Consider the following 23,874-nt stretch of genomic DNA (forward strand, 5'->3'; position numbering starts at 1 on the left):
CATGCCAGACCTCTGTCATCAGCTGAAGCAGCAACATGATCTATCTGCCAGCAAACTGCATTGCACAACATAGCTTGCACAACACAATGCAACTTCAATGCACCTTGCTGGGAGGTGTGGATCTCAGTCAAAGAACATTTATTTTCTCTGACTGTGTATATAGCACTGAGAGCCACAGACTGTGAACTCTCTCAGTGTATAATCCATTGTAAGCTACTTCAGTTGACTAATAAAGAACTGTAGTAGATAGAGTAGTAGAACGGTAGTAGAGAAGCGAGCAGGGCCAATTAGTTGGGTCAAGTATATTTTGGTTCAGATTACGACTTAGCCAAAAAGCTCACAGATTGGGTTGGCCTATTTCTCAGCCTAACCTAAACCAATACGGTTATGAGCTATGATGGGATAATTGCAATATGGCAGACTGAACCCCTTGTGGGAAGGATGGGCTATAAGTCTGATCTTTAAACCGCCCGCGGCGCCGCAGGCCCTTACCATCCCCACCCTGCACTTCCCACCGGCCGCTTGCCCACCTTTCCCTGGAATTCCCTGCTGCCGCCACCGCACCAAGCCTCCTGCCCACGATGCCCCGCTTCCAATGGACTTTGCCGCCACCCCAGCCACTGACTTCGCGCCTCCAAAATAGCGCCGCGGCCTACTACAATGGCACCAAGCCGCGCCACTGCACAGCAGTGCGCCCTGGAGCCTGCGCCGCTGAGCCAGCGCATGCCGCCCACAGCTTCATGCCCTGCCGCCGCCACTCTCGCCTCCTCGATGATGCCCCCGAGGCCCTGACGAACGCCTTCCTGCTGCCATTAGGCCGGGCACACCCCTGTGGAGCCGCTGTGCCACCTCCACGGCGCCTGGCCTGCTGCCCCCAGGACTGCGCCTCGCCCGCCGCAGCACCACGCCACATATCTGCCCGCCTCAAAGCCGGACGCAATCCACCGGCCACCCACGACCCGCAACGGCAGACACAAGGTAGGTCCACTGGACAAACTCGACCCCCCACCCTGCGCCAGCCTGCTACAGTCCCTGGGGCGCCAGCAGGCAGGCTTCTGCAGCCTCGCCGACCCGCCCCACCTCGTCCCCGTCCACGCTGCAGCCTTCGCGAGTTGCAGGGGGGGAAAGCCATCTAGCGCCCATTTTATTTTAATATAAAATGGGCTTTCTATCTAGTTAATAAATAAATGTAGTGGAGAACACTATCCAATATTCTCCTTATTATATGTTTACTGCTCACACACCCATTGTACCCACCCATTGTACATTTACCAACCTATCCTTCTGTTCATATAAACAATGACAACACTTCATGAGATAATAGCCCCCCTGCCCCCAATTCAGCTAGGGAGATTGGTATATGCAGCTGATGTAAACATGGAATGCAATGCTCATCTTCTTTGCGGTAAAATTCATAGATGCTCATGATACAAACAGGGATGAACATTCCTTACAAAACCACAAGTCCCATGCAAGAACAGCTGCTAGGACACTTAAATGGGAATGCTTTCTGTATCTTCCACATTACTTATACATCATTTCCTATTCTATGCCTTCACACTATATTAACATATCTAGAATATAGTGGATTAATTAAAAGAATACTTTTCTGTAGAAAAGCTGGCTGGCTACACACTTGATCTGATCTTTGGTGCTGGGGTAGATGTGGATCTGATGACAGTTGACCCTGTCCCATGCTCAGATCACTATGCCCTGAAGGCCCGGCTTAGGATACCACCCCTCCCTTTATGGGCACCAGGTGCATTTTAGCTTGCCCACGGAGACTTATGGATCCTGTCGATTTTCTGAATGCTCTGCAGGACCCAATGCCTCCAGGTAACTCGTTGGCAGCACTAGTAGGGGATTGGCAGTCCCACTTGGCTGCTGCCATTGACAAGATCGCTCCCTGACACCCTCTCTGCCCTTGCCTCAAACTAGGTGGGACAGGAAAAGGGAAGTGAGATGGCTAGAGCAAGTGTGGAGGAAGACTCGTGACGAAGTGGCCAGAAAATCTTATTGCACGCTTATGAAGGCGTATGAGATGGCGGTGAAGGCGGCCAAATGAGAGTTTTATGCTGCCTCGATCGCATCCACAAGCTTTCGCCTGGTCCTATTATTTAGGGTAGTTCAGTCCCTTACCGCCCTCAAAGAAGGGTGCAAAAAATTAGCCAGTTGGAATTAGGCTGTAAGGCATTAGCAAGCTTTTTTACGGATAAAGTCTTGTCACTCCGCCAGGACCTTCCTGCTACATTTGATACAGAATGTAGAGGCCCCTTGGCCCCCTCGGGGGGATACATTTAATGGCTTCAGGTAGACAAGTTGCTTGGGTCAATGAGGGCAATTTTTTTTACCACAGAGTTTCCCCAGAAGCCAGAGCATTGCCCCTGATGTGCTGATGTCACCTCCAAGTGAGGTCAACAAGCTGGAAGCTCTTCTAGGTTTGGGTAAGTGCAGGGTGGGGGGAGCTCCCAGAGAGTGCCCATCCTCCCAAGTCAACAGCACAGTGGCACCTGGCAACCTAGGAGGTAAGCAGTTGGTGAGGATCAACATTTTCACTTTAGTGTTCAGTGGTGTTCTACCGAATTGGCTGGATGTATGCAGATGTGTATGTCCACCTGAGACAACTAGCCAAGGTGCAGTTGCTCACCCGTGCATTGCTTATGCAAAAAACAACCACAGAGTAACAAAGAGTATAAAGCAATTTGTACAGTACAAGTACAATGAGGATTATGTTAATTATTAGCATGCATATTGCAGAATGAGTTCTCTATTGAATATGAGACTGTGGAGGAGAGGAGGAGGCAGTTATATGTGAGGGTTGAGATGGTTTCTTGGCTTTGCAAGTAATTCCTCTAATCAGAGACAGATGCTATATTTCCACGCCCATCGGAAAGGTTAGCCGTGATGTTTGAAAAAGGTAATCTACTACCTAATGAGGTAGGTGAACTTGAGCATAACCATAGTTTTGGCATGACATGGCTTTTTTAAAACCCTGTTTTGTCTACAGCCTCAGCACACCTCACAGCCTCATAGTGCTCCTTTGGAAAAGATCCTAGGCTTTCAAGTAATCCTTTAGCCTTGCCTCTCCAGGAACAACCACTTCAACTTTTGCACTGTGACTATTTCTGCAGAAGAGCTCTGCATCGTTGTTCTTAATGATCCAAAAAGTTCAGCGCAAAAAAAATTGCCTCCCAAGCAATAGATGTGAATTTCACGCCCCCTTACTCCATTTTCTAAATGCTCCCGTTCAGCAAGGTGCTTTTTAAATCTGGATTTCTTGTCTCCAAGTGGGGAATTCTCAAATTTGAATTGCTTGTCATCAGTTCACTCTGCCTACCACTCTCTTGCCCCCATCAAAGCCGTCCTTGAGACATTTGCTACTTTTAAAAAACAAGGTTCATTGCGTTACTACATAATGGCTTCATTACGCTGGTATATAGCAGTGTAATATCAGTTCCTTCCTCATATAGTCCACTTTCTAAAGCAGACCATTTTTTTTTTTTACAATGCTCCAGCTCGGGACGGTAAAAGTCTTGGCCGAGTGGCCAGAGATGAGCCTCTCCCCCAACAGCCTCTTTCTTCTCACCAATCTTATTAATCGCCAGCCCTTGGGAAGTTTGGAGAGGGCTGCCTTTTTTCCCATACACTGACCATCGCTCAGGATGGTTGCTATCCGGGGGGGGGGGGAGATTTGCCAACCCTGCCCATCTGTTTCTTCACCACCAGGAACAGTGAAGGCATTTTCTGGAAGAAAATGGAGATTCATGGAAATTCCCGGGAGACTAATGAGCTGCCCACTGGGGCAAAAAAACCCCAAAACCCAGTTAATGACATAGTGCATGACGGGAGGTGGCCTGGATCCGTTCTGAGCAGAGCACATTAAGAAAGCAAGCCTTGTTTAGAAGGCATATTGTGGAACAAGCAACACAAAATCCAAGCTATAAATGGGGCTTCAACTCAACAATAAAGCAAAGCCTGTACTGAAGAAATGGTCTGGGAACACTTTCAATTAAAACAGGCAGATTTTTTTTTTATGTGGCAAAAGAAAACACAGTTATTGCATCTTATGGTTTCTGCATGACACAACTGACACTTATTCCTGATACAGAAGGGTTGCTTGCTGCTTTCACATACATACATTCACAGATGCATTCAGTTTGAGAAGCAGAAGCATTGTCGTTCATAAAACGGCATATAGACAGGTTTAATTGGTCAGATCAAAAGCAAACCAAAACTGTATACAGACAATATACAATTTAAACCAGAAAGTATAGCTTGAAGACCTGGGGTCTGACCCAGTCCCCCTTACAATTTCATCTGATAAGAAATGTTTCTCATCATGTCTCTTTTACAGAAAATATTGCTGAATCTTCACTAACATTTCAGTGTCAGTGCCAATCCACATCTGGGAGTCTTTGGGGAATGACATGGAGGCAAGCCATGCTGGGGATGCAGCCTGACACACTGCAGCACCCTTGAACCTCCTTGTGTCCCTGCCACCCCTACCCTGCAGTTCTAGTGTGGATAGGTAAAGGTATCCCCTGTGCAAGCACCAGGTCATGTCTGACCCTGATTTGATTGGAGGGAAATATCTCAATGCCCCCCCCCCCTGGACGTGTTAATGAGGATCCCAGATTCTCCTGATTCAATAGGGTACACCAAGTAGCTGATAAGTAGCCATAGGCAAGACTCCGAGCAGAAATCAGGGAACTAGATTTTACTGAGGGATAGAAATAGTAGTATATTACAAATTACCTTACGGAAGTCCCCAGGGGATTTGAAACTGGAGCATTTGACTCAAGGAGAAAAATGTCAAGGTTGCCCCATTACAAAGAAACACCAAACCCACACAAAAACATGTGACACTAATCTATCTAGCTGACTTTCCTCTATCCTAATTGCCATGTACTAGTATGCTGTGCCACCTTCCCCTCTCTCTCCTGAGGACTGGAAACTGTAGTCACATCTGGCTCTTCCAATCAAGCCTCCTGCAACTGATAAGGGGGAAAAAACGGCTTTTCCCAACTGTCCTCAGTGTTCCCTAGCAACAGAATTTTCACTGCTGGTCATGACAACAAACCATTATGCAGTCGCCTCACCAACCCTGTCCCAGCACTGATACAGAAAATGGCCATTCACAAGGAGAGCAAATTGGCTCCAGATCAGTGTCCTGCAACACTGCCTGCCCCAAAGGTACTTATTTACTTTATTTATACTCTGCTTTTCTCCCCACTGGAAACCCAAAGTGGCTTACATTGTTCTCTGCTACTTCATTTGAACCTTCAACAACCCTGTGAGCTAATGGCCTCCAAATATGACTGTCCCAATGCCATCTAGAAATAGGATTGCCGGCTCTGGGTTGGGAAATACTTGGAGACTTGGAGAGGTGGAGCTGGGAATGGGTGGGATTAGGGTGGGGAGGGAACTGTGGAGTATAATATTATGGAGCCCACCCTCCAAAGCAGCCAGTTTCTCCAGTGGAACTGATCTGTTGCCTGGAGATGAGCTGTAAAACCAGGAGATCCCCAGGTCCCCCCTGGAGGCTGGCATCCCTATCTAGAAGGCTTCAATGGCAGACTGGGGATTTCGACCTTGGTCTCCCAATGGGCAGCACTCAATGCAGTTGTTGGAAAATAGGTTCAATACATATACAAGGAACTATTTCTTCACTTAACGAGTAATTAAACGGTGGATTCACTGCCAGTGGAGGTAGCAATGGCATAGACAACTTTAAAAATGGAGTTGGAAAGATTCATGGAGAAGAGTTCTCCGAATGGCTACAAGCCATGATGACTGAAGGGAGACTGCAGAAGCAACAAACCTCTGGATGGCAGGACTAGGAGACAGGCATGTCCAAAAAGGGGCAGTATCCAAACTGAGTGAATAAATAAATGAAGTTTAAAAAAAAATCAGACCATTTTGGATTCAGCCTGAATTAGTTTGGGCTGAATCCAAAGCACCCTTTCCTGGCTTGGATGTGGCCAAATTGATTTGGCTACATCCAAAACAATTTGGCCTCATTAAAGTTAGTGGTGCCATTAAAGACAATGGGAACTTTCCCCTTTCCACCTACTACATGGTCTGGGGTGCACAGGTTTGAGGTAGAAGCACCAAATTTGTAGCATGGCTATGGGTGCCTATCCTCAAAAGAATCCCCAAGGTTCAAAAGATTGGCCCATGGGTTCCAATTCCACTGGCACCCAAAGAGGGTGCCCCATCCCATCACTATTGTTTCCACTAGTGAGACAAGAACAGAGAATTCCTTCCCCCTTGCCATTGGAAGCAATGGCAGTCGGATGGGGGAACCCTCTTTAGGTGCCCATAAAATTGAACCCTCTGGGCCAATCTTTTTGAAACTTATAGTTTCTTTTAAGGCACATCTCCTGCAGCTACGCTGAAAATTTGATGTTTATATCTCAAACCCTCATCCCCCCAGATCATGGAATAGACAGAAAAGGAAAATGTTGGTCCCTTTAACATTTAAACTGCTTGCTTGATTGCTGCATAGCCAAATTGTGCCTGAATCATGATTCAGCAATTCGGCCAAGGCTGATTCAGGCAGGCTAACTATGGGAGAAGGTTGAGTCTGATCAAATTAGTCCAAAAAGTCTCCAAATTGACATTGATTTGGTTACTTTTGGGACTATTCAAACCAAAATGCACATGCCTACTAGGAGGTAGCAGCAGGGGCAGACCTTGTCCTCTGTGTTTTGTTTGTTGGCCCTCCAGAACAATGGTTGGCTGCTGCTTGAAACAGGACGCTGGAGTAGATGGACCAGTGGTCTGATCCAGCAGGCTTTTATGTTATCTTAGGCCAGAGCTTTAACCACTATGCCATACTAACTGGTCAGCCCCAGCTTGAACATCAACAATAACCAAATGTATGGCAAATTATTCTTGGAGCCTCAAATGTCCTTTGTAACTCTGCCAACTCTGAATTGGGAAATTCTTAGAGATCTGGGGAATTGCTGGTGAGGGTGCAGTTTGGAGAGAGGAAAGAGCTCAGCATGGATTTGAGGTCATGGAGTCTATCCTCTAAAGCAGGGGTAGTCAAACTGCGGCCCTCCAGATGTCCATGGACTACAATTCCCAGGAGCCCCTGTCAGCAAACGCTGGCAGGGGCTCCTGGAAATTGTAGTCCATGGACATCTGGAGGGCCGCAGTTTGACTACCCCTGCTCTTAAGCCTCCATTTTCTCCAAGGGAACTGATCTGTGTTGCCTGAAGATCAGTTGTAATTCCAGGAGAACTCCAGGCCCTACCTGGAGACTGGCAATTCTATAAATCTCTAAGAACTGCTAGGCAGGTAAGGCCTTTGTTGTTTAGCCTGTGATGCTGGCACAAATGAAAGCAGGAAACTTTCTTCAGTGAATGTGAGAAGAACTGATGATGTGATAGCTGCAGAGGGTAACTATTTTTGTCCAGGCCAATGCTCCAACAATCCGTTTGGCTGTGTCTGGTGCACACAGCCATCAATGGGTTAACTTTCCATTTCAGATTTTAGAGGGCTAGTTGTGTTAGCTCAATGGCAACAAAAACAAAGAAGTCTGGAACCGAGCTAGACAGAGGTTTATGCCCCAAGACATGTGTTAGTCTTTCAGATCGTATAGGGTTGTTTGTTGATTTTGTTTTATTTTATGCTAATTTCTATATTTTTCTTTCTCTCTCAGTCTTAGGGGGATCAATCCATCTTTCATGATATATTTACTTTGTTCCTTGGATGCTCATGTCTTTTAAAGCGCCGAGTGGAAATCAGCAATGTGTGCAGTTGGAGAACTCATGTATTGAAATATTTGATTAACTGTGTGAAAATATCTGGGGCTTAAGCTGACAGACTTGTTTCATCGGATTCCTGTGCTTTCTTCAAAATGTCTACGGATATTGCTGGTGGAAAATGGATTTGGATACCTTTTTGTGGTTTCCTTTCAAGGAGGGGAAATGGGATACTCAATACAACTGTCAAAGCCTTAAGTGTTTTCCATATATTCTGCACTCTTTATTAAAGGCAAGAGGCCACAAACTATGGCTCACACATAACAGGTAAGAGCTCATAAAGAATTTGCCCCTTAGGCTAAATAAAATAGCAAACATGGTGAAGATAAAACCAGTTGGTTGGAACCAATGGACAAAAGGAGTTTGCAGAATAGATTTCTCCCCCTGTCCCATCTCATTGCAGCCTTCTGTGTCCCCCTTCCCCTAAAAGTACTTGGGAGGACCTTCAGGAACAGAAATCTGGGGGGGAGGTGCAGCTTGAGGGGAACAAGCATTTTCTCTTGTGTGAACGCTTTCATGAACAGAGTGCATAAGCTAAAAGTGTGGAGGGAGTTCCTATCAATTCTCCCTTCTTGCTGTAGCCCTGCATGCCATATATTGCCATGTTCTTAAAGATCTCCTAACCTTCTGGAACAGTTCTGGTAGGTTACAGAAATCATCAGAGGACTGCCAAGAAAAAGCAGAGAAATCAATTCTGTTCCTACCATTCATGGTTCACAGGATCCAACGCAACAATCTCGAGTATTTGAACTGCTGTCAAATCCAATTTCCCTATGTGAATTTGGAATGCTAAACATTTAAACGATTGATGACAACATACATTAAAATTGCTGTCACATCTCCATTTTCATTTTTGCTTCTCCCCAAAAGGATTTGGACTGCAGATCAGAGCCCTCCCCGACCTTCCACAGTTCCACAGAGCCTGCAAAAGGGAGCTCCTCCACCAGGCATTCGCTTGAGGCCGACCGACTCAGAACATCTACTGGTCCCCCCCCCAGACACCCCCCCATGACAGCAATAACTGACCTCCCATTGTTGTTGTTATTTATATTACTAATGTTCCTATAGATTATTAAGATGATTATTGGAAATAATTAGGCATTGAACTGTTATAATGTTTTTAAAATTGTTCGAAAGTTGTTCATATGTTCCATGTAAAGTTAGATAATGTCTCAATGTAAACCGCTCAGAGCTGCAAAGAATGGGCAGTATAAAAATCCAAATAAATAATAAATAAATAAAATTGCTTGAATAGCACCATCCCTCAGTTACATTTCGACCTAATGCTTTGGGATGTGAGGTCATCCTGTGTGCTGTTCAACATCTTACAGATTGGGCTGTGGTGCCAGCTTGATTTCTTTTTTTGCATTAAAACTACCCTGAGCTTGATTTAAGGATTATAATTTTAAAATAAATGCCGTTTGTATTTCTGAAACACAGAGATGACATCATGCACTGTAGTATAATAGCAATGTGATTGCTACATGATACCACAATGGCAGCAGAGATGTTAATCTTAACCATGCCACGGAGGCAGAAATAGCCATGGTCAAAAGGCACACCAACCAATATAAAGACAAACATTGGTTTCCTTGTAAAATGGGTGAGGTAAGCAATAAATTATGAAAGCTCAAATTTTGAAGCAGAAATCTATTATCATGATATTTCATTCCAGTTTCTAGGCATACTTCTATGTCCTTGTGTCTTTGTAGAATCCTAAGTATGTAAAAAATGCATGCAATCTGAGATTATCACTCTGTAACTAAGCCACACAATGTTCCTGTTGTTCTATAGTATGATGTCACAACTTAGATCCTCTAAGGTAGTGGTCCCCAACCTTTTTATCATTGTCAACGCTTGACAATTGTACTGAGGCCTGGGGGGATAGTCTTTTGCCAAGGGATGTCACCGCCGCCTGAGCCCTTGCTCCACTTGCTTTCCCACCAGTGCCCCTGACTTCCCGTCACCCACTGGGAAGCGCTGCCAGCAGACGCTGTGCAGTGCCATGCCAAGGGGGAGCCCCAGCCATGGCGGCTGCTGGAGAGCACCAAAGGTGAGCCAGTGGCAGAGTGGCAGGGCAGTCCCTGAGGCAGCAGCTGGGGAGGAGGATGAGGAGGAGCCGCGGCCTGGTACTGACTGATCCACGAACTGGTACCAGTCCCCGGACCCGGGTTTGGGGACCATTGCATTAAAACACCCATTAAAAAACCCTATGGTGGCGACAAATCAATCCCATGGCACTAACTAAAAGCTTAAGCTTGCTGCTCTAAGGCAGGGGTAGTCAAACTACGGCCCTCCAAATGTCTATGGACTACAATTCCCATGAGCCCCTGCCAGTGAACATTGGCAGGGGCTCATGGGAATTGTAGTCCATGGACATCGGGAGGGCCGCAGTTTGACTTCCCCTGCTCTAAGGCATACAGAGTTGATATATGGACTTGTATTGAGAGAAATGGTCCTTGAGGTATATGGACCCAGGTTGTCAAGGAATCTAAGGTATCCTGAACTGGACGCAGAAACTAATAAGTATCCAATGATTACAAATCATTACTGCAATCAGTATTATCATCTAATTTGAAACACATGAGTCAAGAGAACATCCTTTTATTTATACATCTGGGAGCACAATCTCTTCTCCTGTACATGTCATCAATTATGCAAGTGGGAAGGTGCCATTTGGTAAAATGGGTACTGCTGGCACTTCATTCTACTAAGGGGATGTGGAATTTTCCCTGCTGGTCCAAATCTCATTAGATTTCAATGAGAAGTTAAATTCACCAACCTGTAAACTAACAGGCAGGAAAGGAAATGATAGTAAAATAGCTATCATGGGATCTCTGTGGCCAGCCCTCAACAATGCTGTTTGAATCTTCTTCAAGTGCAGTCTCATGTAAAGCACATTACAATAGTAGGGCTTTTAGGTTACTGTTGTGTATTTAAGTGGGGCAAGATCTGCAGTCTCCAAGTTCAGGGAAAGGGCTCCAGTGAAAGATCAATGATATGACCAAGAACCTGCAGGTTATGGCCTTGGTCAATCATACTTGTGAATATTTGCTTAGTCTCCAACATGTCTGGTGGGAATACAGTCAAGAAACTTCAAGGGTACAATTTAGATTTTCTTAATATTTTCAGTATTGGAAATGGATATATTGGGTCACCTATCTCATCCCCTCAAACATAAAAATCATTCATCCAGCACATGATTAAATGTATAACCTTCAGTTGACCTCAGTTTGAAATGTCAAATTGAATTTTTATCCTCTTGAACCATAGTGAACCAGTGCTCAAAAACTTATGACTGTTGGTCCAGGACCTACTTAACTATAATAGACTGATTAAAAAGACTGATGAATTTATGATGACCTGTGAAGAAAAGGTCAAAGATCAAGTTACCTTCTTCTCTCCCAGTGCTGATGGACCATGGAAAATACATTCAGCAGACTTCAATATTCTATCTCAATAGGGAGATGGAAATTAATTACATCCGTCAGTCAGTCACCCCCTTGCAACATCTGTATTTCATTACTGCTCTTAGAACTGGAGGTGAACCACAATTGGAGAGCTTTAAATCAGAAACCTTTGGAATTGGCAGAAAGACTGAGCTGGATTCATTCATGAGTTTAAGCTTAACTTGATTTTCTCAGTTCTTATTCACAACCTGAGCAAGACAGAGAAAGAACACTTAATTTTATTGTTACCGATTGGATGCAGCTGAAATATTATGGGAACTATTCTTTTGACAATGTGGCTCCCAGCGATGGAAAAATGTACAAGGTGAGTCATCCTCATTAATTTTCCAACATTTTGGCCAACAGTTAATGAGGACATGCTATTAGATTTTGGCGCCTCACAATCTGACCTTAAACTGAAGCTAAATTCCAGTTCATTCAGCCATCACTACAAACAACTACATCAGTAGGTATGGAGAGATTACATTCCTGAAGCCACGTGGGGGAGGGGAATTAACAATGAACACAGTGACAAGTAGGCCACTTCTTATGGAATGGTCCATAAATGCAACGTCAAATAATGTATGGGTGAAATCTCTACAGATATATGGATCACAGAGCGATTTTTTTTCATGTTATGATGCATCACTTCAAAGACACACTTCAAGGAGTCAGTTTGCACATTTGGGCCCAAACTAAATGCTACATGAATGCGTGGCCACCACTAGCCCACAATTTATTCCTAATAATATTAAGCTAAAGGAGATGGAATGGTGACATTATGTTCAGAGTTCCCGCAGCTCCTTTTCTCCTTAAGGAAACAATGTCATGCTGCTAGGTATCATACTAGAAACTTAGCATATGATTCGTAGAGATGACTGACGTCAATTCTGGGTTTTCCTTGGAAGTGATATCATGATGTCAACCCAAGGGACATTTTATTTCTCTTTCGTCATTCCAAGTAGGTGCCTGGCAACCCTGTATTACATATCACCCCCCCTTTTTTTCCCCAGACTTTTCTTTCTACAGCTTCAAAATTTCTGGAAATTTCACATTTCTACCTGCAATCAAAGAGCTACAAATGCCCTTGATTTCCCCCAAATACTAATTGTTTAGAGTTAAATCCCCCAATACATATACTTATACACATATACATCATCCTCTGGAAGTGAACTTGGCAATATTATTACATCCTGAATTACACAGTAAATTCAGTTGGGCCTGTGGCTATGTACTCATTAGGATGTTCAGATCAAAGACATTTTGAAGTGCATCTTATTTATAGTCCCTCTATAAAATTGGTAATGTAGAAGGGAAGTAGCATACAAATGGGTAGCCAAGTTGCTCTGATTCTATTGTCATTCAGAATAAAGTAACTCAAAGTGGCAGGAGAGCAGTAGAATATGTCCATCTGCAGTAGGTTTGGCCTATTATAACTTTTACTCAGCCTGATGCACATATGTAGGTTTCGTTCTTCCGTTAAATACTGGAGGCATTTTGGCATGTACAAGTGGCTTACAAGTTTTCAAAGCATCCACAATAAATGCTAGAAACTTTTTTTTTAGTAGGGAGATGGGGAGCTTTTGGAACAGGCCTTTAGAAATGCACAGTATCAAGTAAGATTGGGAGAAGATTATCAATCTTATGCCTGTCAGGTGCCTAACAAATGCAAGGGTTGTTCAAGGCTTGCACTATTTAAAAAAGGATCTACCATTTTAGAAAAGATGTTCGATATTAAGTTTCCCATGTATTCTAATTATCTGTTGCTAAGCTTTTCTCCTGATAATTTACCAGTAAAGGCAAAATAATTTTGATTCCACGCTAAGCTGGTGGCAAGAATGGTAATTGCTCAGCGATGGAAGCAACCAGGCTAACCTAAGATGTCTGATTGGTTAGACAAGACTGGAGAGTTATTTACAATGACTAAGCTAACAAACTTGGTGAACAGAAGACTTTTAATGAGTTCCAAGACCACTGGCATTTTTATTTGGACGATATTAATAAGTAGAATTTTTAATTTATATTAGATTAGGTGATATTTTTAAGTTATAGTATGGTGATGTTTATGCTGTTTATGATGTATGGCTTTCTCTTTCCTTTATCTTATGAATATATATGTGGGTGTGTGTTCAAATATATACCATCTTTCTCATTCTAAGTATGATAATTAAATCTCACATGATGAATATTTGTTTACATGCAGATGCTTGCAAAGTGTTAGGTTGCAGTCAGAAAATTTCTCCCACATTATAGGGCTTATACAAACAGTTATGGAAATGTGACCTTCACTGGAATGAAAGTACACAGTTAATGGATGTTTGGAAAACTATCTTCCGTGTGCTATGTTATAAAAAAAGAAGACAGGCTACAATTGCTCATTGCACTGCATTGGTATGAGATGATAAAACCTCTTTTATTGCCATTCCTCACACTCACCAGCTAAGAACACAAGCAACACCTGTCTAATGACAACCCCGGTGGGGAAATCCATCCCCTTCAGAGGGCCCAAAGTCAACCATGGCAAGCTTGAGAGATACAATTACTTTCTGATACTCAGGCATATGTCAATTAATAACAGGATAGCTGTAAAACAAGTCAATTAGTTTTGAAATGCTAATTAAAATGTCAACAAGCCTAAACCTGATCTTAAGCCAGGAGTGGGAAGGAATATTCCTTGTTACTATCTCAGTGTAACTCTTAGAACAGGCAGGTTTTCAAATGTTTCACTAAAATATAAGATATGCAGAATCAGATAAGACTACCAACCTTCAGATGAGGCCAGGAGTTTCTCCAAAACTACAACAGATTTCCAGACTATACAGATTCCCCTATGGGAAATGCTTCTCTTCCATCCCCAGCTTCTGTCCTCAAATCTTCAAGAATTCCCAAACCTGGATTTGGCAAGCCTAAAAAGGTAGTTGTGTTTAATAATATTAAAAGGACTGATATTATTTAATCTATTTGTTTATATATTAAGAGAAGGAGAAAGGGCTACGTATTATCATAATACCCCCAAAGGACGGAGTCACTAACTAGGGTTGCCAAGGAAATATATAGGACAGGTTTCTTCTAACCAGTCTCACTTCCTCTCCACCCAAGATGACTTATTTCTTCCATAACCACTCACCACCATTCACCAGCATAACTTATTTTAGCTTCACCATAATTCTAACCTCAAACAACTAGTTTGATGCATTTTGGAGTTTCTTTCTCCCATCTAAAAGGCCAGTCAAGATGGCTACTAGTGTCTTCTAAACATCCCTAATTAGAGGAAGATATATTTGTTCTTGGTATTTTTGTATGAACTGAAGAACTTCTTTCCAATACTCAGGGTGGAAAACTGCAGCAGCAAGCCATTATTTTACCAAAACCACCTTAAGCTCCCTGCCACTTGATTACTATGGCTCTCTTGCAGTGTTATCGAAACAGGGTTATTTAACTACATTTTCTCTTTTAGCTATATTTTCTCTGATTTGGATGTTCTGTTGTGCCAATAAGGTATCTTGAGTCTTGGGACAGGGTTACACTTGTCTAACATGTGGATTAGAAAATAGGGTTGCCAGCTCTAGCTAGTAGGTACCTCAGTGAGAGTATTTGGGAAGTGGGGACAAGCTGGTGTCACAACAACACACAATGTCACTTCCAGTGCAAAACCATAGAAATTCTGGGTGAATCCTAGAGCACTGTTCTTACTCGACAAACAAACAGACATCACATTCAGTTTCACTCCAGAAGCGATGTTGCACATTAGCTGCATGGTACCTCACCTTTTTTCCCAACCAAGTGACAGCAGGGTACAAGGGCCCAAGTGTCCCCCCCCCCTCCTGACATACACATACACATAAGAGAAGAGTGTAGCTCTGTTCAGGACCATACAGTTAGTGTACTAACCAGGCAAGTGACTCTCTTTCATTCGCAGAAGCTCTTTATGCTCCTTCCTCTCCTTTCCACATAGTATAACATATAAAGGGGACAGACAACATGGAGGCGTGATCAGTAGGAGTGGGAGATCACACTAATATGTCTGACTGTCTAATTCTACACATAGTTATGCCCTAATTACATATGGAGATCTGTGCAGAATGCATGCTTCACACCATTCACGGGAAGCATGTCCCCCTGCTTGTTCAATACAGTGAGGATGACATGCCCAATGACCATATACATCAGCAGAACTGACTCACGTTTATAGACAAAGCACAGAAATATTATAAAAAATGCCATTCAAGTTGTTTGTAGCCAATTTCAGAAGCTAGCCATGCCAGCCTGCAGTAGAATAGTTAGATACAAATCCAGAAGCACCTTAGGTATCCGAAGTGTTGGCACAGACAAGATCTGCAGTGTGCAGAACTGAACAGAATACGGAGAATGTCCTGCATTGGAATAGATGTGTATTTTGCATAGTCAGACTGGGAACTTCCTACTATTTTTTCTTAATTTACAGCCAGCACTGTATGCTTGAAAAGTGGAATTAGTGTTCTCTGACTGCAATCCAGTGAAGCTGTACAATGGAGAATTGTGCACAAACAGGGATTTCTTTGGAATTTCCACAGCAAGCTCTTCCAACTGCTGAAGAAGCAAGCAAACATAAAATGGAAAGTGGGCTGTCTCTTGAATTGGTGGTGGGGACTTCAAAGAGGCACCTAGCTGTTCAGAACTCCACTGTGTCATTTCCATTGTGATCTTGCGGAACAACCTGAAAGCAAATCAGGCAGTGTCCCTGATCCCTGGAACCAGGGATCAGCAAGAAGCATTGGCCAGTAGCTGCACCTTGTGTATGTTTCTTGAAGTCCTTTATTGAGAAACCATATTTACCCCTATCGGTTCTACTGAGGTTATCACATGGTTGCAATTCTAAGTAGCTGCTAGTATCACCCCTTAAAAAAAAATCCTAAATCTTGCCGTGTATACACAGACACGGTCAGAAGGAAAGGAAACCCCACAGGTTTCCTTTGTCCATCTGCTTCACTGTGTGAAAGCCCACATATGGTGCCTGACTTCTTCCATATATTATCCCAGTCTCCCACTGCATCTCTACCTGGCCCTTCCTGACCCACACAGTGCAGCTGCGGTGCTAAAGGGAGGGGTGGTTTGTGTTACCATAGAGGAAATTCACTGGGTGGTCTCTTCTGTACTACACATGTTGCCTGGAGCAATATCAAATCATAATAAACAAGCCCCGCACCACAACCCCCTGTCAGTCTGGATTCCACTTAAGGCTGATATAATCTTCGTTTTCACTTTGAAAAATTTTTTAAAGGGGGAGGGGGACAGAAATCCCTTCAGGGGCAGGAAAAGCAGCACACGTTTTATGGATAATACCGCTGCTGGCAAAAGTGACTGACTTACATGTGTGTAAACGTAAGAGTGTGCTATTCATCACTCACCCCTCCCTTCCCATGCTACATCCCCCCTCCATTCCCAAGGGAATACACTGTTTTAATTATACTGTCCTGATTGAGAGGCTGGAGCTGAAGCAGCTCAGCGATGACATCATAGACCGGGGGGGGGGGGAGCCAACCCGGACGCTCTGCAGCCTCATTTGAGAAAGAAAATTAAAACCAAGTCGGTCAAAACGAGATGAACATAAGGCAACTGGTGCCACACCACAGAGGGCGGAAAATATAAGGGAGAAAAGAGCACATATGGTGAGAATACACTGGCCCAAGGAGACAACGCATGATATGAATTGAGCAAGGCATGTGTGGGAAAGATTTGTGGACTGTGCACTTCTGTGCTTTTTTCTCCCCCTCACCCCCCCCCCAAAAAAAAAGATCCAGAATTGACATGATGTGTGGTTCAGAAGGACTGGTCTGTGGCCAGGGCACCATTTGGCAAGCGTATGTGCACATGTGCACAATTTTGTAAGTATAGCAATAGGCATCTTTTAAATATGGTAATTCATTGTTCAGCCAAGCTTCAACTTTGTAATTCATTGTTCAAGCAAGCTTTAAAGAACCCAGTCTAGTGGGCGGGGAGGGGGGAATGATGGCTTCAAACAGAGAGGTATGACCTTTCTCTCCCCTGTTCTCCCGAAAACCAAATGCAACAGAACTGCTTAGTTTTAGGTAAGTGGTTCCCAAATACTTTATCAAAATAAATCCAGCAATGCAGACCGGGGCTCACCAATTAGTCCCACTCCTTCACTCAATGATCTCAGCCCAGAGGTGGTTCTGTATGGCTACACATGTCAGGGATGGGCCCCAGCCACGCATTCTGGCCTGCCAGCTGTTTGGCACGATCCCTGGTTTTGCAGTCCCCAGACTACCTGCTAAAATGAACTCATGGGTCACACAGGGGTGCATAAGTTGTTTTTAAGGCTAAATATGGTTTGGAGGCTGGATCGGAGATGTTGATCACAATTTCTTATATTTAATTGGACAAATTCTTGGAGGATATCAACAGTTAGTCGTGATATCACATTCTCCTGACCTGAAATGATGGGAAGGCCTGATAGTGAAACCCATAAATGGACCAAAACAGCATATGCCTGAGCCACTGCAGGTTGAGCAAATGGTGCAGAGGATGGGGCTGAAGCCCGTTCTCCATGCAGCACACAGTTGTGATCCGAATCAGGCACCACTTGAGAACTGTGGAGAACCTGCATTTCATATATTGCCACTGCAAAGAATGCAGGGTGGAGACCACAGACCCAGTCTGTGCACTCCATAATGCATGAAGAATCAGCTGAACTGAACAGCAGATACTGGGACAAAAACAGGAGAGGCACACTGGTTCAACATGTTTCCCAGTAGGAACCAGGAGGCAGGACTAGATAGGGTTTTACTTCAGCTTGGCAGGGCACTTCCTATATGAATGGTACAATCTTGCTTTGGCCACCCCTGCCCTTGGCCTTCCTGCTGCTAATCCCCAGTCTAATAGTACTGTTAGAACTCTGGCATTTTAATCCCACAGTCTTTTTTGTACTGAGATAGTGCAGAGCTATTGCATAGTATCTGAAGTTGATGTTTAACTGAATCAGACATAGAGAAAGTACTGAGGGTCAGGTCATCTCCTGGCAAACAGACAAGTCTAGCTCTGGTTCTCTTCATTTGTTTTGCACATGAGCAGACAGAGGTTACCTTCGGCTACTCCTTCAGGCTTCAGTTCTCAATCTTCCTTTCATTAAAGTGCTGTTCTTATGAATGTGGATGGAAAGGCATCATTGCAGGTTTCTGACACATCTGTGCGAGATGAATGGTAAAGTCTTCTGTATCACTACCAGGGATGTTACCAATTATGCCTGATTAAGAGAGTTTATCTTGATGGTTTTGTCACCAGTAGTGGCCCAGTGTCAGGTACTTTGTCATATTCTAGATCAATGGTCCCCAACCCCCAGTCCGCAGACCGGTACCGGTCCGTAGATCAGCGGGTACTGGGCCGTGGCATCTCCTTGTCTTCCTCCTCAGCTACTGCCTCAGGGGCTGCCCTGCCACTCTGCCGCTGGCTCACCTTTGGTGCTCTCCAGTGGCCGCCATGGCTGGGGCTCCCACTCGGCATGGCACTGCGCAGCTGCTGCTGGCAGTACCCCCCAGCGGGCAGCAAGAAGTCAGGGGCGCCGGCGGGAAAGCAAGCAGAGCAGGGGCAATGTCCCTCGGCAAAAGACTACCCCATCCTGGGCCTCAGTAAAATTGTCGAGCGTTGACCGGTCCCCAGGGGACCACTGTTCTAGATCATACATCTGTATTGTTCACTTATGATTTATGTGAAGGAGTCTATTCCCAACATTGTTCTGGCAAGGAGGAAAAGTAGACCAGATTCAGTGTTGCCTTCCAGAAAGGAAGCTTTCTTTTCCTGTCTGGTCACAAGTGGTCTACTCAGAAAAGACCCATACTCCTGCTCTCTCCTTTATTTAATTCCTTTTTTATGGAATTATACAGCCAACTATTTTAATGATTTGAAAATGGAGGTCCTATGGCTGAGTAAGGAAGAGACAGAAGAGGAAATGCATCTCTCCTGCCTAGATAGTGTGCAATTATCAACTCATACGCAGTCAGGAACCTGGGGGTGAACTTTGATGCCTCCTTTTCAGTGGAGGCTCAGATCAGAAATGTAGTTCACCAGGCATTTTTTCACCTGGACCTCGCCACAGTGATCCATGCACTGCTCACCTCCAGAATGGATTATTGTAACTTGCTCTATCTGGGGCTACCCTTAACCCTGACTCAGAAATTACAGCAGGATCAGAATGCAGGTGCTCATCCTGACAAGGACCCCCTGGAGGGCACACAGTCGACTGGTCCTCTAACAGCTGCACTGGCTTCCAGTAGAGTTCCAGATGAAGTTCAAGGTATTGGTACTGACTTTTAGAGCTCTACATAGTCTGATACATTTATTATCTGAGGGACCACCTCTCCAAATATGTCCCCCTGGAGACTATTTTGTTCACCTGGTGCAAACTTATTGGTAGTTACTGGTACCAAAGACACCTGCCTAGCCTTTTCAGCCCTGCCTCCAACATGGTGGAATGAGTTGCTGTCTACGATGAGGGCCCTGACAGAGCTACTCCAGTTCCTCAAGGCCTGATGGTAGCACTCTTCCACCAGGCCTATCATTGAGGCCAGGGCCATGTACTGAAAGGGCCTCCCTCCAATCCTCGCAGTTCCTTTCCACTCCTTTAGTTCATGCCGCTGAGGCATCTGCCATAGCCAACAGCTCAGGAAAGGAACAATGGCAGAAATACAGCGGGGGGGGGGGGAGGGGGTAGTTAGTTAATTTGCCAACTAGTTGGTTATTTTAGTGTCTTTTTTAATTTTCAGGATTTTAATATGTAATTAATAAAGTATTTATATATTTTAACATGCTGTAACCCTCCTCAAGCCCTATGGGAGAGAGGGGGTCTAGAAATATAATACTAATACTAATAATACTAATACTGATGATGATGATGATGATGATGATGATGCCTCACATCTGTACCAAAACATGTGATCAAAGCTTCCTTACTACTAAGGTAACCAACTATCCTCTGTACGGGCCCCCTTTGAGAAAAGGAACTGAAGTATACTCCTGACTAAACTGAGGCTCTCATACTTTGATCACATTAAGAGAAGGCAAGGGTCACTGGAAAAGGCCATAATGCTAGGAAAAGTGGGAAGCAGCAGAAAAAGAGAAAGACCCAATATGAGATGGAGTGACACAATCAAGGAATCCATGGCCCTTGGTTTACAAGACCCAAGCAAGGGTGTTAATGATGGGACATTTTGGAGGACATTAATTCACAGGGTCAAAATACATCAGAAGGGACTTGACAGCACTTAGCGCACACACATGCACACACATACATTCGTAAAAACCGGGTTGCCAACCTCCAAGTGGCACCTAGAGATGTCTTGCTATTACAACTGATTTCCAGGTGACAGAACAGTTTCCTTGAAGAAAATGGTTGCTTTGGAAGGTGGACGGTATGGCAGTATACTTTGCTGAACTCCCTCTCCCACACAAACTCCACCCTTCTTAGGCTCCACCCCCAAAATCTCCAACCTAGAGTTGGCACCCTACTTAAAATTGGTAAACCTGTGCGCAAAAGCAAACAGAATATGCTGTCTGAATTTCAGGTCATTTTTGGAATAAAAGTTTTTTTTTCCCTTTCAGGAATCCATAATACGGAATTGTGCAAAATTGTTCCAAACTTGTTGATGTGGCTAATTGCTTCTGTGGATCAATGGAAGTGAATGCGACCTTCCTTCTACTTACTGTCTCAGAGAAAACCCCATGAAAAGTGAACCTGCACGGTGCTTCACCCTCTAGTAAAGCCACCAATTAATCATTAATTGCCACAGGTTTTAAGCATCACAACCAAACCCAAACTCGGAACTTATTGCTTGGCCTACAGTGACTGTCGGTGATGGGAAACTCATCCGAGCATGTACTGGGGGCTGGGGGGGGGGGGGGAGAAGGTTAAGATGATTAACTGGTGCTAACAAGTTTAGGATGTGGAAGAAGTATTTTCCTGGACTTCCATCAAAGAACGGATTGAATGTTCCTAAGCACAAGAGTGGGGGGAGGGGGGAGGCTGGGGGGTGTTATGTGTTTACCAGATGATCCCCCCCTCCTGCCATCTCTGCCTTCTAAGCTCTTCTTCCCAGCTGGTGCTGAAACATTTCCCTCCATTGAGTCTCTCCTTCTTTCCTCCCCTGTAGACCTAACATAGAGAGACCCCCAGCTAGAGATGTGACCTGGCAGCTGGTCAGAAAAATGATCCAGGAGGAAGAGGGCAGCGTCACAGCTCTTCCTGTTGATCAGTTAAGGACACCCTTTAGACATCGGTCTCGGCAGACCCCCAGGCCCCTCGGTGTCCAGAAACTGCATTAAAAGGCTGGCCAAAGACTGATCAGAGCAGCTGAAAGTAAAGCTGGCTTAATCCAGCAGCTAAATGCTTCCTAGTGGAATAACTACCAGTCCTTATCAGAGTTTTGCTGTGCCTCTTTTTAAACACAGGTAGGAAGAGAACTTTTTGGGCTGGTGGACAAATAATGCCAGGCACTTAAATAATGCGGCCCTGTATATGATCCAGTTTCAATTTCCAATTTTCAATTTCTCAAAACATATTGCAACAATACAAGTATCCAGAAATTCTCAGTTCCTGTCTCATGCCGCTACTCCAGCATCATGTCCCCTCGATCCTATTTTCTTTGTCCCTCCTGCAGTAGTGAAATACATGATTCCAGCTACTCCAGATTCACACCGTAAATGGGATGATGTCACGAGACAACTTATTCAATCATGTTTGGTTATGGATGATGATGATGACATTGTTGAAGACAAGTACAGTCAACGGAGACAATTCTTTCTGAATGCACCCCATTGGCAATTGCAGCTACAGCTAGAAGGTCGGGAAGAATCTCCAGTCACTCAGGTACAACATGATATAGAAAACTTGGTGCTGCAGCCAGAGGAGCTCAGGCTGAGCTGCAAGTTAAGAAGACCCTTGCTCAAATTTTCCTCCAGCCATGTAGTCAATAGAGTGCAATATTCTTGCAGTCACGACTGCACTAAAGATATGGGGATAATGATGATCCTATTCACTAGCTCTTCCTATGGATGACCAATCACATATGAAAATCACATATGGAGTGATTTTATAACCACACAGCACTCTGTAAACATCACCTAATACTCACCTGCCCCTTGGGCTGTACAGACAGCATAGAACATGCGGGCCCCAATGTGGTCTCTGGCTATGCAAATGCTTTGGGCATGTGATAATGTAAAGTGGAGTATAAAATAAGTCTATAATCTATTAAAAACTGCTTCAGCACTCTGGGAGAAAAATTCAGCCGTCATCTGAAAATGCATTCATTTCAACGGCCAGTTGGGCTCACTTCCTGCTTGCTGGTGGTGGTCAGGCAGCCAACTCATCCGTGTGCCTGGGCGCCTCATGAATGTGCTTGCCACGCAAAAGCCCTTCCACACTCTTGCCTGAGGTTTGATTTGCTGGTGCACATATGCCACTGGATTTCTCATCATAGGATTATTCAGCACGAGATGACTCACAGCTGAATATGGCTCTCTTGAAAATTATATCAAAATTATTTCACCGTGAATTTAATGAAAGACCTGGCTCCGTTTCCATCTGTATAACGAGTTCAGCTTGCCTGTGTAGGCCTCGTCCAGAGGCAGGATGGCTCAGAATATAATTGAGCTGTTTTACTGTGCAGCTGGCCACTGATGGCTCCTAAGTACAAATGGCTCCTGTACCTTTTGAATTCTTTATATCAGCGGCTTTCACTCTGTATTCATGGAAGCCTTGGGGTTTCCTGGAAGCTTCTCAGGGGTTCCACGAGTAAAAAGATCGGAAATGCTTCTTCGAAAGACAGCTTGTCCCCCATTATCACACTTTCTCATTATTTAAAGAGGTGGGTTATGTATTCTAAGAAACCGTTGCTGTGTACACAGAGCGGGGGGGGGGGGGATGAGCTCCTCACAAAAACTGAGTGTGCATCCTACAGCATGCCCCAGAATCCCCTGCAACATGTGTCCCTTGGCAGGTACACACATTTTTGTTGGTAGCGAGTCAACCTGGAAAGTTTTCCGGGACAGCAGCAAGTTTGAAAATCTACTAACCTCTATGAACTCCTGCCCATATTTATTTTAACTGTTGGTTGGCATTTGGGGACAGAAGTGGTGGAGTCCCCTTGACTTTCTGCAAAAGTGAGATCTTTTAAAGTATCAGAATGATACAGACAGATGGGATATGACTTGCTAGGAATGCTACAAAAACTCTTGGGTCTCCGTATACTAATTGCGAGCACCAAACACTCAGAATGAGGAGAAACAGGGGTACACACTCTAAAAAAAAAATTCTTTACATATATACGCTTGCTGAGTTCTGAAACATGAGGAATGTTTGTCCACACCGGGAGGGCAGAAGAGGAACATTAATTCTGCACAGCAGCAGGTCAGGTTCTCAAGAATTTATCTGGCTCTCTTTCTACAGGTCAGGACTGCTGCTGAGGATTTTGTAAACCCAGTGTGGCCAGGCACTGGAGTAAACATATTTGCTAAATATCTGTACAGAAATATACACAGGGACATGGAGCGGCCTCGGAGGGAGGAGACCAACCTACAAGTTGTCAGCATGAAAATGGGAAGGAGAGTCTGTGCTGTCAAGGAATTGTCCCATGTAATGTTCTTCTGGGGTGATGCTAGAG

General features: G+C 44.3%; 1 protein-coding gene and 1 long non-coding RNA gene across 2 annotated transcripts in view; one reads left to right on the forward strand and one right to left on the reverse strand.

Moving 5' to 3' along the window:
• Nucleotides 1–4,988, reverse strand: part of COL13A1 (collagen type XIII alpha 1 chain) — a 152,777-nt gene extending 147,789 nt beyond the window's left edge. Inside the window, exon 1 of the mRNA XM_077350539.1 lies at nt 4,756–4,988. The gene's annotated coding sequence lies outside the window, so the exon portion shown is untranslated. The remainder of the gene's footprint in view (nt 1–4,755) is intronic.
• Nucleotides 4,989–5,072: 84 nt separating this feature from the next.
• Nucleotides 5,073–8,943, forward strand: LOC143843843 (uncharacterized). Its single transcript, XR_013233712.1, has 3 exons — nt 5,073–5,193; nt 7,670–8,039; nt 8,643–8,943. It is a non-coding gene; the product is annotated as an uncharacterized LOC143843843 (long non-coding RNA).
• Nucleotides 8,944–23,874: the final 14,931 nt, after the last annotated feature.

This window comes from Paroedura picta, chromosome 8 (genome assembly GCF_049243985.1).
Source record: "Paroedura picta isolate Pp20150507F chromosome 8, Ppicta_v3.0, whole genome shotgun sequence".
NCBI classification, from domain to species: domain Eukaryota; kingdom Metazoa; phylum Chordata; class Lepidosauria; order Squamata; family Gekkonidae; genus Paroedura; species Paroedura picta.